Source organism: Petaurus breviceps, unplaced genomic scaffold, assembly GCF_028583685.1.
Source record: "Petaurus breviceps papuanus isolate PSGF00001 unplaced genomic scaffold, PetGlider_PUasm1.0 89984, whole genome shotgun sequence".
NCBI lineage: Eukaryota > Metazoa > Chordata > Mammalia > Diprotodontia > Petauridae > Petaurus > Petaurus breviceps.
In genome coordinates this window covers 138,201-155,631 of record NW_027187151.1, presented here as the reverse complement: position 1 = coordinate 155,631, position 17,431 = coordinate 138,201, and the positions used below count along the sequence as shown (strand labels likewise).

Genomic DNA, 17,431 nt, shown 5'->3' with positions numbered 1-17,431 from the left:
GTCACAGTTCTAGCTGGGGTGGTATTTGGGCTACTGTAGTTCAGGCCATAGAAAACAAGTGCTGTATGGAGCTCTAGTCAAGGCAGGCTTTCCAATTGAAAAGCTCTCTCAGCATGCTCAGAAGACACCTGAGACTTTTGTTTGACCAAGAAGACTGGTTTTAGGAGTAGAGAAAAGGGATTCTTACCAAAATGACTTGATTGTAGTCATTACAATTGTAGTCATACAAATAACTTGACAAAGTCTTTAACCAGGAGCTACCTCCTGACGTTGCCCCATAAACTTTCTCCTTGGGGACATCTCCTCCATTAAAAAGGGGTTCAGTTGTTTTCCTTAAAGGGCATCAATAAAACATTTTTCACTTTGGGGTTAAGTTACTGCTGTCACTATGGATAACCAAAGGCCAGAATACACACAGAGTAAACACACAAGTATATTACAGGACTGTATTCATTGTTATATTGCATCCTTGTAGCAGGACTGGGACTTCTTGCCAATGACAGAGATTGCCAAGAATGACAGATCACACTCCACCATCTGGAATTTAACGTTCAAACACATTATTATTTTTCTCCATGCATACACCTGGCAAATATGCCAGAGATGCAGCAGATGCCAGCCGTGCCAAAATGGGAACAAGATTTGGAAAAGGGAATCTGGGCTGCTCAGCACAGGTGTAGGGGAAGCAGTTGGAAAGCAATAAATATCAAAGGCCTCACTGTTGGAACCCTGTCACTGGATCTAGAAAAATCACACACATACCCCTCCAAGAACACTGGACCTTCCATGCTTTAGATCATATATATTCAAGAGTTTTCACCCCAATTCAATAAGGAGAGCAGTAGAAAAGGCTTTACATACATTATCTCATTTGAATTCACATAGTAACTGAACACACCATCACCCTCCTAGTTAGCATCACCACAGAACTGGAAGATTTGCCCATGTTTTTCAAGATTCATATCTCACACTAGTGTGTACATAATGCAGATTCATGCAATAATAGTAAGAATGACCTACCCTGATGCAGAATATAAAAAGATGTGGTTATGAGAAAATGATAGAACCTGATTTTTAAATGGGGATGCTAGGTAAATGATGGAGTTGGAGGGACATAATGTATATTCCTTTCCTCCCACAACTGAGAAGTTCTACCAGAGACACTTGTACCTTTAGAGAGACCTTGAATGCCTTCCCTAAAAGGACGTGGAGGACTTCATATAAGGGGGTGTAATGGGAATGCAAATTTGGAAGATCTTCCCTGCCCCTAGGCTAAAGTGCACCTGAAGCCTGGGGTGGGAGGCTTGTTTTTCAGTAGATACTTTTTGATTGGCCAGTGGGTCAATAAGGTTGTTACATTCTCTGAGCCAGGAGAAGGCTATATAAGCCCTGATGTGAGGCTTTGTTTTGGGGGCTCACTTTGAGAAGTGTTCTGTGATTTGATCTGTATTCTGGGAAGCTGTTGTCCAGGGCCCCCCCTGGCTTTGAAAAACCCAGATGTGGAAACCCAGATGTTGACTGGGTATGGATGTAATGGTTGGACAGTTTGGAAATCTGTCTACTTGATCTGTTTCTGTCTTGATAATTCTGCCTGTATACTTTGAAGTTCGGGGTGCTGACCTTTTCCCCTGAACAAGGTAAACGATATATGTCTGACTGATTAAAGTAAGCTTGTTAACCCATTTTGAGTTGCTTTCCTTTAACAAAACAGATCCAAGAACCTGTGCTAGCAGCCACCCTGAGGACGCTTGGGGTGCTTGCTGCTACAGGGGGACATTTTTAGTAAAATGGAAAAGAGGAATTAGGAGGTTGAGAACCCCAGGCCAGATCATCACTTTGCAAGGGACAGCTCCATGCAGCTGAGCTCTTGTGACCCAGCACAAATTTGCATCAACTGCTAGGGGAAGCAATTGCTTCAAGGGAGGGGTAGTGGAGCTGGAATGAGGAAGTTCCTCAAAGCTGGCATGTCAATGACTGGCTTGAGGGAATGACCTGGGTGCTGTGCACAGAGTAGCATAGAAGAGTCACGTCTTTCAATAAGATATCATGCAGGTGTCTGTTTGCAAGAGAATACAGAGTAAGAGCGACAGGTGACTGTGGCATAGTAGGGACCTTGAAAATCAGAGCAAGATATTTAGGATTATGGCTAAGAGGAGAGGGTGGCTTGAATGGGACAGTGGAGAAAAAGAGAGGCTCTGTTGGGTATTAGATGTGTGGCCTAAACTTTATTAGGTATCCCTCTACCATCAAGGTACAGCCAATGCCACTGAACACCATACACCAAGCACTATACCCAGTTATAATACTTTCCTTGCCAAGCCTAAACATAAACAAAATGAGACAGTCATGACTGTGATGAATACTGAAAGGTAGGGCAGCTGGGTGGCTCAGTGAACACTGGCCCTGGAGTCAGGAGGACCTGAGTTCAAATCCAACCTCAGATACTTAACACAAGTGTTACCTTGTGACCTTGGGCAAGTCACTTAACCTCAATTGCCCCCCCCCCCAAATACTGAAAGTCCCTCCTGTCCCTAGATAATGAGCAACTAAGCAACACCCATTCATCAAGCACCTACTATGTACCAGACACTGTGCTAGGCATTAGGGATACCCCAAACCAACCAATCCCTTTCTTTAAGGAGCACATATTCTATCATGTAAGACAAAATATACATACATAAATACATACACATATACATACTTATACATGTATATATGTACACACACACACATATATATATATATATGCCTACACATATACATATATATTGTGTGTGAGTTTGGGTCTCTGTTTCTGTGACTTTTGTCTATGTTGGTACAAACTATATTTTATATGTATATATATGTGTGTGTATATATAGTAATATAATATATAACAATTATTTTAACATAGTAATAATATATCACAATAATCTAAGACAATTACAAAGGACTCATGATGAAAATACGCTTTCCACATTCAGAGAGAGAGAAGTGAAAATCTGTTGAGTGCAAACTGAAGTGTAATTTTCATCCTTTTTTGTTTGCTTTGTTTTATAGTATGGCTAATATGGAAATATTTTTTTGCATAATTTCACATGAACAGTTGATGTATTGTTTGCTTTCTTGGTGGGTAGGGGAAGGATGGGAGGTAGGGAGAAAAATTTCAACTCAAAATTCAAAAAGAAAAGAATGTTAAAAATAAATAATATATATTTTTAAAGCAATTGGGGTTAAGTAACTTGCTCAAGGTTACACGGCCAGTTATTTCTGGGTGTGGTACTAAGTATCTGATCCTGGATTTGATCCCCAGGTCATCCCGACACTGGAGCTGGTGCTCTTACTCGCTGAGCCACCTGGCCGCCCCTAAATATTTTTTTTTAAACACACACAAAAAGAGAAATGATCTGGCTTTTCCTTGGTTCCGCTCCATGGAGGGTGAATCTACCATTCTTCAAGGTAGCCTACTACACTTTGGGAAAATTCTCATTTTTTAGGAAGGTTTTGTTTTCTGATGCCATGCCTAAATTGGTTCTGACCTCTAATCCTTCATCCACATGACAGACTTTTGTGTTTGGTGCTTCTTTTCCTAGGTTTCTCTGAATTTTTTTTTCATTTAGGCATTTCTTATATTGCATTAATATTCCATTATATTTCTATAACATAATTTGTTTAGATGTTCTGCCAGTTGAAGGGTACCCAATTAGTCTCCATTTTACTCCATCATAGTAGCAGTAGTATTAGTAGTTTAGTAGTAGTAGTAGTAGTAGCAGCAGCAGCAGCAGCAGCAGTAGTAGTAGTAGTAGTAGTAGGTTACAATCACCACTACCAAAAATCTGTCATATTTTTGCACACAGGAGTCTTTCCTTTTTGTTTTTTCTAATCCTATTGAGGTATAGGCCCAGTTGTGGTATAACTGGGTCAAAAAAGATGCTCAGTTTAGTGCTTTTGGAAAACACTTTACAACTGATTTTCAGAAGCCCTGGACCAATTCACTGTGGCAACAACAGTTTATTACTGGGCCTGTTTTAGCCCAGTCTCTCCAATAACTATCATTTTCACTTTTTTTATTGTCATCTTTACCAATCACTTCTGAAATGAAAATTAGTTGCTTTCTTCAGTATCTCTTATCTTCAGTATCAATGCCCTATTACTCAGGGCTATAAAGCAAAACCTCAGAGTTGCTTTAATTTGCATTTTCCTAATTATTAGTAATTTTGAGAATTTTTCCATATGGTTATGGATAGTTTTGATTTCTTCCTCTGAAAACTGCACATCCTTTGACCATTTGTCATTTGGGAAATTTCTCTTATGATTATAAATTAGAATCACTTTTCTGTATACTTTACATATGAGAGAAACTTGCTATGAAGATTTTTATTCATTTACCTGCTTTCCTTCTACTTTTATCTCCATTAATTTACTTTTTCACAAAACATTTGAATTTGATGTAATTAAAATGATGGATTTTACCCACTGTGATCCTCTCTCTCTCTTCGTTGTTCCCAAACTGTCTATAGGTGAGAAAGGTAATTCCTCAATTCTGTAATTTGATTATAATATCCCTTTTGGGGGGGGTCTAATTTGTGTATTTATTTGGAACTTATCTTGGTTCACAATGTGAGCTGCTAATCTATGCTTAATTTCTTCCATACTGCTTTAAAGGGTTCTCAGAAACTTTTGTCAAAAAGTGAGTCCTTACACCAGTAATTTTGGTATTTGGATTTATGGAACATTACACTACTGGGTTCATTGACTTTTTAGACTATGCCCAGATTCATTCTCCTTTATGACAAGCTCTAGGTCTGAGTGGTCATTTCCTTCCACCATTCTGACCATTTCTATTGCAGGAACCAGTTCCTCCCTATTAATGAAAATCATATCCAGGATAGTCAATCGATAAACATCTCCTAAGCATCTACTACATGCCAGGCACTGAGCTTAGAAAATTCTGGGAATACAGTCAAAGGCAAACAGCAGTCTCTGAACTGTTAGGAAGGAGGTAAGTGTATGAATAAGATAACAAGCAAACAACCATGAAAAACCATGGACAGGATGAAGTGGAAGTAATAAGCAGTGGGAAGGGAAAAAGAGTTAGAGAGGCATCTAGAAAGACTTACTGCAGAAGATAGGATGTAAAAGATGTCAGGGAAGCCAAGAAGGCGAGATGATGAGTGAAAGTACTTGTCCTACCATTCTGGAGAGCAACTTCGAACTATGCCCAAAGGGCTATAAAACTGTGCCTACCCTTTAATCCAGCAATACCACTACTATGTATGTACCCCATGGAAAAGGACCCACATGTACAAAAATATTTATAGCAGCTCTTTTTCTGGTGGCAAAGAATTAGAAAATGGAGGGATGCCCATGAACTGGGGAATGGCTGAACAACTTGTGGTATATGAAAGTAATGGAATACTATTGTACTATAAGAAATGATGAGGAGGCAGGGGGGCCCAGATTGGCCAGAGCAGACTTCAGGAGAGTGAATCACTGGCAGCTGCAGGAGTTTCCAGAACTCTCAACCCATAAACACCAAAGAGAAAGTAAAAGGTCAGTGGGGAAACCTGTTGATACAGGGTGAGAGAAGAGCACAGTCTGGCCTCTGCCCCCAGGCAGCAAAGGTGACACAGCTGCAATTGATGCCACGGCTGCTGCTTCTGGCTCCTGGCCTACAGATCGTAGGAGGACCTAGTGTCTCTTAAGAGGGCATTTGCAGGAATTTCTCTGCTGGCACTGAGGCAGAATTCTCCTGCTTTGCCCTGTTTGGGTCTGGGTCACAGTCTTGGGTGGTGGTGCTGAGGTGAGGAGCACTGGTGTGGCAGAGCTTGTTGAGGCTGTGGAGATAAAGTCCTCCTCAGAGTTCTGAGGCAGGTGCCTTGAAAAAAACTCTGACAGCAGCTGCACAAAACCCCAGCAGTTTGGGACACAGCTCTCTCCACTCTGGAAGCAGAGTTCTACTGTGGCAAAGAGCTCAAAAGTCAAGCAATTGGCTGGCAAAATGAGCAAACGGAAGAAGTGCAATCAGACTATAGAATCCTTTTCTGGGGGAAAAAATGATCAAAACATGAAACCAGAAAAAGAAAACAAAGTCAAAACTCCTGCATCAAAAGCCTCCAAGACAAATATGAATTGGTTGCAGGCCATGGAAGAGCTTATAAAGATTTTGAAAATCAAGTAAGACAAGTGGAGGAAAAATTGGGAAGAGAAATGAGAACAATGCAAGAAAATCATGAAAAATGAGTCAACAGCCTGCCTGAAGAAAATAACACCTTAAAAAATAGACTAACTCAAATGGCAAAAGACATCCAAAAAGCTAAAGAGAAGAATGCCTTAAAAAGAAGAATTGCTTAGATGGAAAAGGAATTTCAAAAATTCACTGAAGAGAATAATTACTTCAAAATTAGATTGGAGCAAAAGGAAGCTAATGACATTATGAGAAATCAAGATACTATAAAAAAGATCCAAACAAATGAAAAGATAGAAGGCAATGTGAAATATTTCATTGGAAAAACCACTGCCTGAAAAATAGATCCAGGAAAGAGAATTTAAAAATTATTGGACTACTTGAAAGCCATGATAAAAAAAGAGCCTAGACATCATCTTTCAAGAAATTCTTGAAAAATTCAAGAAAATAGAAATGGAAAGAATTCACCTATTGCCTCTTGAAAAAGATCCCCATAAGAAAACTCCTAGGAATATTATAGCCAAGTTCCAGAGTTCCCAGGTCAAGGAGAAAATATTACAAGCAGTCAGGAAGAAACAATTTGAGTACTGTGGAAACACAATCAGGATAACACAAGATCTAGCAGCTTCTACATTAATGGATTGAAGGGCTTGGAATATGATATTCCGGAGATCAAAGAATCTAGGATTAAAACCAAGAATCACCTACACAGCAAAACTGAGTAAAATACCTCAGGGGAAATTATGGACATTCAACGAAATAGAGGACTTTCAAGTATTTTATTGATTAAAAGACCAGAGCTGAACAGAAAATTTGACTTTCAGATACAAGAAGCAAGAGAAGCATGAGAAGGCACACAGGAAAAAGAAATCATAAGGGACTTATTAAATTCCTACATGGAAAAATGATAATTGTAACTCATGAGACTTTTCTCAATATGAGGATAGTTGAAAGAAATATATATGTATATATGTGTATACACACATATATATGTATGGATAGGAGGGCATATGTGTGTATGTGTATATGTGTGTATGTGTATACATAGACAGAGGGCACAGGATGAGTTGAATATGAAGGGAAGAGATCTAAAAAATAAAATTAAGCAGTGAGAGAGGAATATATTGGGAGAAGGAGAAAGGAAGAGATAGAATAGGGTAAATTATCTCACATCAAAGAGGCAAGAGAAAACTGTTACAATGAAGGGGAAGAGAAGGAAGGTGAAAGGGAATGGGTCAACCTTACTCTCACTGGATTTGGTGTAAGGAGGGAATAAGATACTCATTCAATTGAGTATTTTACCCTACAGGAAAGTAGGGGGTAAGTGGACAAGAGGGGGGATGACAGAAGGGAGGGCATATTGGGGGAGAGGCAGTTAAATGCTAACACTTTTGAAAAGTGACAATGTCAAAGGAGAAAACAGAATAAATGGGGGTAGGTGGGATAGAATGGGGGGGAAATATAGTTAGTTTTTCACAATATAACTACTATGGAAATCTCTTGTGTAACTACACATGTACAACCTATATCGAATTGCTTGCCTTCCCAGTGGGGGCAGGTGAGGAGGGAAGAAGGGAAAGAATCTGGAAATCAAAGTTTTAAAAACAAATGTTAAAAATTGTTTTTTTTTACATGCAACCAGAAAATAAGATATACAAGCAATGGGGTATAGAAATCCATCTTGCCCTATAAGAAAGTAAGGGGATGGAGGTGGGGGAGGACATAAGAGAGAACAGATTAGGGGAAGGGGTGATCAGTAGACTTGCTATATTTGGGGGGGGATAGGGGAGAGACAGAGAGAAAATTTGTAACTCAAAATCTTGTTGAAGTGAATGTTGAAAACTAAAAAATAAATAAATGAATCAAAAGAATGATTAACAGGTGGATTTCAGAAAAACCTGGAATAACTTACATGAACTGATTCTGACTGAAGTGATCAGAACCAGGAGAACATTGTACACAGCAACTTTAGCACTGTATAAGGACAAACTTTGATAGACTTAGGTCTTCTCAGCAATACAATTATTTAAGACAATTCTAAAAGACCCAAGATGGAAATGCCATCCACATCCAGAGAAAGAACTATTGAGTTTGAATGCAGATCGAAGCTTCTTATTTTCTTCCCTTTTTCCTCTTTTTGTGGTGTTTTTCTTTGGTTCTACTTCTTCACAACATGAGTAATGTGGAAACATATTTAATATGATTGTACATGGATAGCCTATATCAGATTGCTTGCTGTCTTGGGGACGGTTGGGGAGGGAGGGAGAAAAAATTTGGAACTCAAAATCTTATAAAAATTAATGTTGAAAACTTTCATTATGTGTCATTGGAAAAAATAAAATACTCTTAAGTTGGAAAAAAGAGTGAAAGCATTGAAAGTGTGAATATGTTCAAAGTTAGGGAAAATGGCCCATTTCCCTTTGGTGATTCCTGTACTTCATAAAGGAACAAATGATCAGTAATGCAATTTAAGAAGCTATTAGCTAGATGGCAGAGTAGAGGAAGCATTATGCCTAGCTCTCTTAACATTACCCTCCAAACAACTTGAAAACAGTGACTGAAATCGAAATTTTGATTGGCAGAGTCAACTAAAGGTGAAGGTGGAATATTCTTCTAAGCCAAGACAATTGAAGAGGATGGAAGAAGAGATCTCAGAGGTAGAAGCTGCCTGCAGTTCATGTGGATGAAACATCATTGGTGGGATTAGGTGGTGGCAGATGCAACAGGAGTCTCAAATCAGAGACACTAAAGGAACTTTGCAATTGATCAGAAAGAAATTACAGGGAACCCCTGTACTAGAACTGTATGCAGAACCAGAAGCAATTTGGCAACTCTATTGCTTATATAGTCTGCTGGGTCACAGCTCAAGAGCAGAAAGGAGCACTTTCAGGCAAGAGAGAGTAGGACCAGGAGGAGTAGTATTGTGTTTAGTCACAAGTGATCAGGGAAGCTGAGGAACAGTATTGCTTCTGGTCAGAAGAGATCAGGGACCCAGAGTAGCTGTAATGTTTGTAGTCCAAGGACTCAGGGTTTCTTCTCAGGTAAGAGCCACAGCACAGACCAGGAGAGCAGTGACCACACCTTTCCCACCCACCTCCCTTGAGGTCACATTACCTTGCAACCACTATAAACTTCCAAATCCCCAGAAATAGCTCTGAAAATAGCAGTGTGAAAAAGGCTGAAGCATAAGACATTGCATTTCCAACTTCAATATAAATATAAAATCAAGCAATAAGGTGGGAAAATGAGCAAAAAAAATGTCTGACCAAAAAAATCTACAATGGCAGATGTCATCTCAGGCTGAGTACCCACTGTCCCGAGACCATGGCCCATCACCCCCTGGACCTGGCTTCAGCCACGTTTTAGCCACTGGCTACAGACCCAGCCCCCTATGTAACAGAGACAGATCTACCCAAATGATTTTGGGTCCCAGCTGTTTAAGGGGGAATAATCAAGTGATTGGAATGATGGGGTACTTGGGTGTGGGATATTTAATCAGAGATACTTTAGTTGAGAGAAAATAAAGATACCATTTTTTAACACCAGGTTAATTCAAACTGTCTTTAAAGTCTATTTATGAAAAGCTGGACAAAGCAGATGAGAAGGTTTGGGGACAAATGGGGTTCATCCAGCTTCTCCTGTTTCCAGATAGTTGATATCAGTTTTAGAATTATGTTGAGAGAGCATGAGGAAGTTTTTGGAAGGCAGAAAGATTTGTAACTTGAGTTTGTAATTAATAGCTCAATCAAATTTTTGATGGCCCTGTCTGAAGGACACTAGTCCATATTTATTTGCTATTTACTAATTTGGGGGACTGTAAATTTTACTATTTTTCTAAGCCTTGATTACAGGAATCATCATAAAAACCGATAATGGGATGGCAGAGGCTGTAGGTTGCAAACTGTTCAAAGTGGATGTCTGTGCTTGGAAAAGTTTGGGGACAACCTCAGACACTGCCCAGGTGGGATCTCTCTGACTTTATTTCCCAATTGTGCATTTTCTATCTGGAAAGGAAACCCCCCACCTATTTATGCCTAAGCCTTGCTTTCAACACCTGGTGGCTATCTGAATGTAGAGATGACTCATGCCTGGAATCAAACAAGGCTAAGGAAGTTTTCCTTCTGGCAAGGTTTATTATATTGTCCCTCCTTTTATTCTATAGCAAATTCACTTGAGAAGTAATATTCAGGGCCAGATAAATTAATAAATATAGAGATAACATCCTTCAAAGAAGGAGATGATTAGTAATAAGGCAAAAAGTAATGAAATAGATGCCTGATTGACCAGGATAGTGACGTTTGAGGAGAGCAACAGGATCAGACTTAGATGACAACTAGAATTAAATACAGATGTATAAAAATTGGCTTTAAAAATTCCCATTATGTGAATTCATGCTTTGAGCATGTTTGGGAATAATATCAGAGGTATGGATTTTGGATTTTAGCTAAGGGTGAAGCTAATGTTACTTTGTTAATGCTTCTGTCTGACAATTTTACAAAGGGCAGATGAAATCAATTTAAAAAAAAAAGTTTTTCGTATTTTAAAGGATTCCTAGACCAAGTACAGGATTTAGGAAAGGTAGAAATAACAAAGAATAAATTAAAAAAAATTCTCTGTAGTTTCAAAATATGGAACTAATCTTAAGTAATTGTACTAGTTTATATTAAGTCACAATTATCTGGTCACCTCTAGATCTGAAGTGGAAAAGCAGAACTCCTTTTTAAATTCTGCAGCTACATGTCATCTGGGATTTAAAAAGTGTTGTTTAAATGAAATAGGTCACAGGGATACAAGGGATGGTATGTTCATTATGATTCTTGTATAGTTTGTATGCAAGTTTTCTTTGTTATCTTGGCGACATGTAATTGTGGACCTGACTTAATGTAATCATGTCATTTTGTAAAATTGGAAAAAAACAAACAAACCTCACTGTATTGATTGAGCCTAGCCCTGTGTGGCTAAGAAAAGTGAACTATTTGTTTGAACCTAGTCTTGCATGGCTAGAAAACTGGACCTTTATATGTAAAATCATGTTCCTGGAAGCTCTTGTATTGTACATTTGAACTCTAGTCATCTAAAGATTACCCCCCACCCCAAGCCAAGGAATCTGAAAAAGACCGACATCAAATGCAGACAGCTTTCCCAAGAATCCAGACTCAGGTCTTCTATTGGGACAGCTTCTTTCCTGGAGAAATTCAACTAGAGGACCGATGGAAATATGTGGCCACCTCCTCTTCCTTGTGACTATGGCCTTGATTATAGGAAGTCCCTATTAACTGTTAAATTACTAATTGTTATGGATCCCCACTACCAGCCCTTGGGAACAGAGCTGACTGTCCTGTATGATTCAGCCTGGCGGTGTCAAGGGTTTGACACACTCACAAGAGAAGTAGGGAATGTTGTGCATGACTCCATTCTTCCCTGCCCCCTCCCCCACTGGGTCTCTGTCCTTCCTCAGTCAGCTCACCTGCACAGAGGTGGGTGTGCTTCTGGGTCAGGGAGATTTGGCGCCGGTGGGAATTTCAAGGTGTGTACTGATCAATCACTGTTTTTGGCCTCTGCAAGTTTCTGCTTATGTAATATCTAACCATTGGTGGCATGGCCTCCCTTTAAAAGCTGAGGTTCTACTTGAGAACTCTGCTGTATGACCTGGGATGGTTGGGTGGTACCTAGTTCAGCCCACCATGTGGCCTGATCACCCAACATGGAGTATAATAAAAGGTCCAATTCTAAATTGAAAAAAAATCTACAATGGGGAGGGAGGGGTAACAAAGAAAAAATTAAGAATTTCCAATTAAATATCAAAACAGAAAAACCTGAAAATCAAAGGTGAGAATAACAACACTGAACATTTAAAAAAAATGAAAAAAAAACTAATAAATAAACTAAGAGTTGGTTTTAGGAAAAAAGATAAAACAGAGAAATTGTTGGTTATTTGATTAAAAAAAGAGAAGGAAACCAACTTACTAGTGTTAAAAATAAAAGGGTAAATGCATAACTAATGGAAAAGAAATTGACTTATTAGGAGGTATTTTGCATAATCATATACCAGGGAAACTGAAAATCTAATTGAAATGGATCAATATTCATAAATGTGTGTATGCACACATATACATATATGTATGTATACATATATACACATATAGTGCATATTAACAGAATAAAATATACAATACTTAACTCCATATTATATAAAAAAAAGAAATTTGATTAGGCACAAATGAATTCCCTTAAACAAAATCCAAAGAACCAGATGGATTTTGAATTAAATTCTACCAAAAACTTATGGAACAATTTATTTCAATACTATATAACTCTTTGAAAAAATAGGTAAAGAAGAAGTCCTATTAATGTCATTTTATAGCAAAAAAAATATATAGTTTTGATTCCTAAACAAGGGAGAGTAAAAACAAAAAAAAAGTTGACCAATTTACTTAATAAATAGCAATAAAACATTTGAAAAAAATCCTAGAAAGGAGATTATAGTAGTATATCACAAAAATCATATGCTATGACCAGTGAGATGTGTAATAAGAATGCAGGGTTCTTTATGTTAGGGATATTAAGAATGTTAGGAATTTAAGAATGTTAGGAAAACTATCAGCATAATTGATCATATCAATAACAAAACCACCCAAAACCCTGTGATTATATCAAAAGATACAGAAAAAAAGCTTTTGACAAAATACAACACCCTTTCCTATTAAAAAAAGAAAAAAAAACTGGAACGCATAAGAATCAACAGAATTCTTCTTAAAATGATAAATATCTTTTTAAAACCAAGAACAATCTTTATCTGTCATGAGAAAAACCTTTTTTTTTCTTTTTGTAGAAGGGAAGGCAGGACAATTGGGGTTAAGTGACTTGCCCAAGTTCACACAGCTGGTAAGTGTTGAGTGTCTGAGGCCATATTTGAATTCAGGTCCTCCTGACTCCTGGGCCAGTGCTCTATTCACTGTGGCAATTAGTTGCCCCATTAATCAATTTTAAAAGATATAATCACATGATAAAATGCTCTAAATCATTATTGATGAAAGAAATGCAAATGAAAATAACTCAGAGATACCACTTTATATATATATCAAATTGTCTAAAATGACAAAGAAGGAAAATGACAAGTGTTGAATGCACTATTTTTAGATTGTGAACTAGTCCAGTCATTCTGGAGAAGAATTTAAAACTATACCTTAAGGGCTGCAAAACTGTGCATACCCTTTGACCCAGCAATATCATTAATAGGTCTGTATCCCATAGAGATAAAAAAGGGGGAAAGAACTTATGTGTACAAAAACATCTATAGTAGCTCCTTTTGTGGCTGCAAAGAATTGGTAAATGAGGGGATGAACATCAAATCTGAAATGACTGAACAAGTTGGGCTATACTAATGTGAAATACGAAATGACAAACAGGGTGGTTTCAGAAAAACTTGGGAAGACGTATATCAACTGATGCATAGTGAAGAGAGCAAAGCTAGGTATTGTAGGAGGGAGCATTAGGGTACTATGCTTCCCATGCACATGTACAGTGCCATTGGGCATCCTGTTACTGTCTCATAGGGACTGAGCTTTTGGGAACTAAATGGTCTAGATCTAAAGCTAGGTAGGACTAGAAGAAACTTTGGCTGCTAAGGAGACAGAGGACCTGAGTTCCAATGCTGCCTCTGAGGCTTAGTACCTGTGTGATCCTGGGCAACTATTTAACCTTGTTGGGCCTCACTTTCTTCTTGCCTGGCTAGGAAGAGATCAGTGAGGTAACCAGAGAGACTGGGATGATGTTTATTCCCTTCCTTGATGCATATCTCATAGCAACAGTTGCTTGCTTTATGTGTCTCTTTGTGTATACTGTTCTGCAATCAGCATCTATATTTCTCTTTCTCTGGCTCTGGGTCTGCCTGTCCCTGTCTCTGCATCTCTGTGTCTGTCTTTATTTGGTTCTCTGCTCTGGAAAATCAGGCTTTGACAAAGCCCGTTTGGATTCAAATAGAGTACTTGACTATACCTTGGACTCAAATCACTCTGATACTCACTGAGTGGTCAATAAAGGTCCTGGCCTAAGCTTCACTTGATCATTTCTTGGGTTTTGATGACTCACAATAAGTGCAAATAGCAATTGTTTATGTTCTGGCCAAAAACCCTAAGTATCTTTCCCTCTCAGATTGAATTTTTTTTTAGTAGGAAGTCTTTTGCCTCATTTCTTACTTAGTCTTAAATTACTGAATGGTATTGCCTTTGAGAAACTGAGACCTGGGAAAGACCTTAGCTAAAAAAGTCTGTCTCCCACTACATCTAGGTCCATGTCCAGTAATCTTAACCTATGTCTTGCCACTAGACTCACATGACTCTGGAGGAGAGAGTGAGCTGATGACTTTACAAACTCCTGCCTCACTTAAAGCTAATTCATTTGCAAGGATTGAAGGAAAGCAGAAATCTAGAAACATTTTTTACAACAACTATCTTTGATAAAGATCTAATTTCTCAAATACATAGGGAATTGCATTAAATTTACAAGGATAAAATTATTCCCCAGTTGATAAATGGTCAAAATATATGAATAGGTTATTTTCAGATGAATAAACTGAAACTCTCTATAGTCATAGGGGAAAATGCTCTAAATCACTATTGATTAGAGAAATGCAAATTAAAACAACTCTGAGGTACCATATCACACCTATCAGACTGACAAAAATAACAAAAAAGTAAAATAATAAATGTTGGAGGGGATGCGGGAAAACTGGAACACTATTGCACTTTTGGTGGAGTTGTGAACTTATCTAACCATTATGGATAGCAATTTGGAACTATGCCCAAAGGGCTGTAAAATTATCAATACCCTTTTATCCAGATATACCACACCAAAGTCTATATCCCAGAGAGATAAAAAAAAAGGGACAAAGGACCTATTTGTACAAAAATACTTGTAACAACTCTTTATGGTGGCAAAAGACTGGAAATTGAGGGGATGCACATCAATTGTGGAATGGCTGTACAAGTTGTGATATATGATTTCAATGGAATATTACTGTGTAATAAGAAATGATGTACTCCCAGATTTCAGAAAAATCTAGAAATACATATGATCTGATGCAAAATGAAGTGCATAGAATCAGGAGAACATTGTACACAGCTGTGAATGACTTAGCTATTCTTAGCAATACAGCGATCCAAGACAATTCCAAAGGACTCATGGTGAAAAATACTGTCTACCTCCAGAAAAAGAAACTGATGAAGTCTAAATGCAGATAGAAGTATACTCTTTTTCACTTTCTGTATTTTTTCATGTTTTTTCCCCTTTGGGTCTGTGTGTTCTTTCACAATATGACTAATACAGTAATATGATTTGTATGACTGAACATATGTAACCCAAACCAGATTGCTTACTGTCTCAGGAAGGGGGGAGGTGAGAGGAGAGAAAAAAATTGGAACTGATAATTTTTTAAATGGATGTTAAAAATTGTCTTTACATGTAACTGGGGAAAATATTGAAAAAAATCCATATGTTGTCCTCAGAGTTCCCTGTCAGCCTTGGTTCACATAATTTGCATAAAACTTGAGAGTTAGAAGGGACCACAGCAGTCATCTCATTCAATCTATACATGAAAAGAATATCCAGTGTAAGAGAAAAATGGTCATTCAACTTTTCCTTGAATACCTCCAAAGAGAGGGAACCCATCACCTCTTCAAAGCAGCCAACTGGACTTTTGGAGTATTCTCACTTTTGAGAAGTTTTCCTGATATCAGGCCTAAATTGGCCTCTTTATAACTTCCAATTATTGATCGTGGTTCTGCCCTCTGGAATCAAGATGATCAAGTCTAATCCTTTATCCACATAACAGACTTTTGATTTTTTATGCTTGATGTCCCAGGTATCTCAGAAACATTTTATTTAGGCATTTCTTATGGTGTGATAATATTCCATTATATTTAGGTAACATAATTGTTTAGGTATCTGCCAAATGAAAGGGACCCCATTAGTCTTCACTTTATGACTACTCCAAAAAGGTGTTTATATCTTTGTTTGACCTTCAGGTTTAGTAGTGGCATTGCTGGGTCAAAAGGTATGCTTACTGCTTTTGGAACATTAAAATTGATTTTCAGAATGGCTGGACCAATTCATAGGTGTCCCAAAACTTTATTATTGGGCATGCTTTCCCACAGCCTTTTCCACACTTGCCAGTTTCCTTTTCTTATTGTCATTTTATCAGTCAGTTCATAAAGGGCAATTAGTTGTTTTCTTAACTATCTTAAATATCTATTTATCTTCAGTGTCAATGCCCTATTACTCATGGTCGTGAAGGAGAACCTCAGAATTACTTTCACTGGCATGTTCCTAATTATTAGTGATTGTGTGAGCATTGTTCCATATGTTTGTGGATAGTTTAGATTTCTTCCTGTAAAAACTACCTGTTTATATTCTTTGACCATTTTTCAATTGTGAAATTCCTCATGTTTGTAAATGAGAATAACTTCTATATGCACCTTACATATCAGAGAAACTTGCTACAAAATTGGTAGGATTTTTTTTTCTAGTTTTAGCTGCATTAATTTCCTTCTTTGGAAAAACATTTGAATTAATTTAAATGATCATTTTTACCTCATAAGATCCATCTTTGTTCATGAACTCTTCTTTTATCTATAGGTAAGAAAGGTGATTTTTCAATTCTAGGGTTTGTTTATATTTCCCTTTATGTCTAAGTCATGTATTCATTTGGAGTTTATCTAGGTTTATATTGTGACATGTTGATCTATATCCAATATGGTTCTTGTGTACCGCATTTCAGTGTTCTCAGAAGTTTTTGTTAAAAAGTAAGTCTTTATGCCCAGTAGTTATAGTCTTTGGATTTCTGGAACACCAAACTACTAGGTTCATTGGCTTCTCGCGCTCTGCCAGATTGTCTCTCCTATATCACAAACTCTAGGACTGAGCACTCCCATCCTTCCTATTCTAGCAAGCAGTTCTTTCCTATTACTGAGAATCTGGGCCAGAATAGTCAATCCATGAATATACATTAAGCACTTTCTATGGGCCAGGCACACTGCTAGGTTAAGTGCTAAGGATACAAAGAAAGACAGAAGAAAATCTCTGTACTGAAGGAGATCAGTCTACTATGGAAGATAGCATGCAAACAGCTATGGACAAAATAAAGTGGAAGTAATGAGCAGTGGGAAGAGGTTAGAATTGGCAGGGGTGGTAGTAGTGGTGGTACTTACTGATCAGGAAAGACTTCCTATTCAAGGTAGTTTGTTATCTGGGATGTAAAGAATGCCA

The 17,431-nt window shown here is 37.9% G+C and overlaps 1 protein-coding gene and 1 long non-coding RNA gene across 5 annotated transcripts in view; one reads left to right on the top strand and one right to left on the bottom strand.

The window, feature by feature from the left end:
- Positions 1 to 17,431, top strand: part of LOC138176573 (PDZ and LIM domain protein 4-like) — a 148,706-nt gene that overhangs the window by 116,786 nt on the left and 14,489 nt on the right. The gene's annotated exons all lie outside the window — the stretch shown is intronic.
- The window catches only part of LOC138176574 (uncharacterized), an 80,673-nt gene that overhangs the window by 59,049 nt on the left and 4,193 nt on the right, over positions 1 to 17,431 (bottom strand). The window lies entirely within an intron of this gene.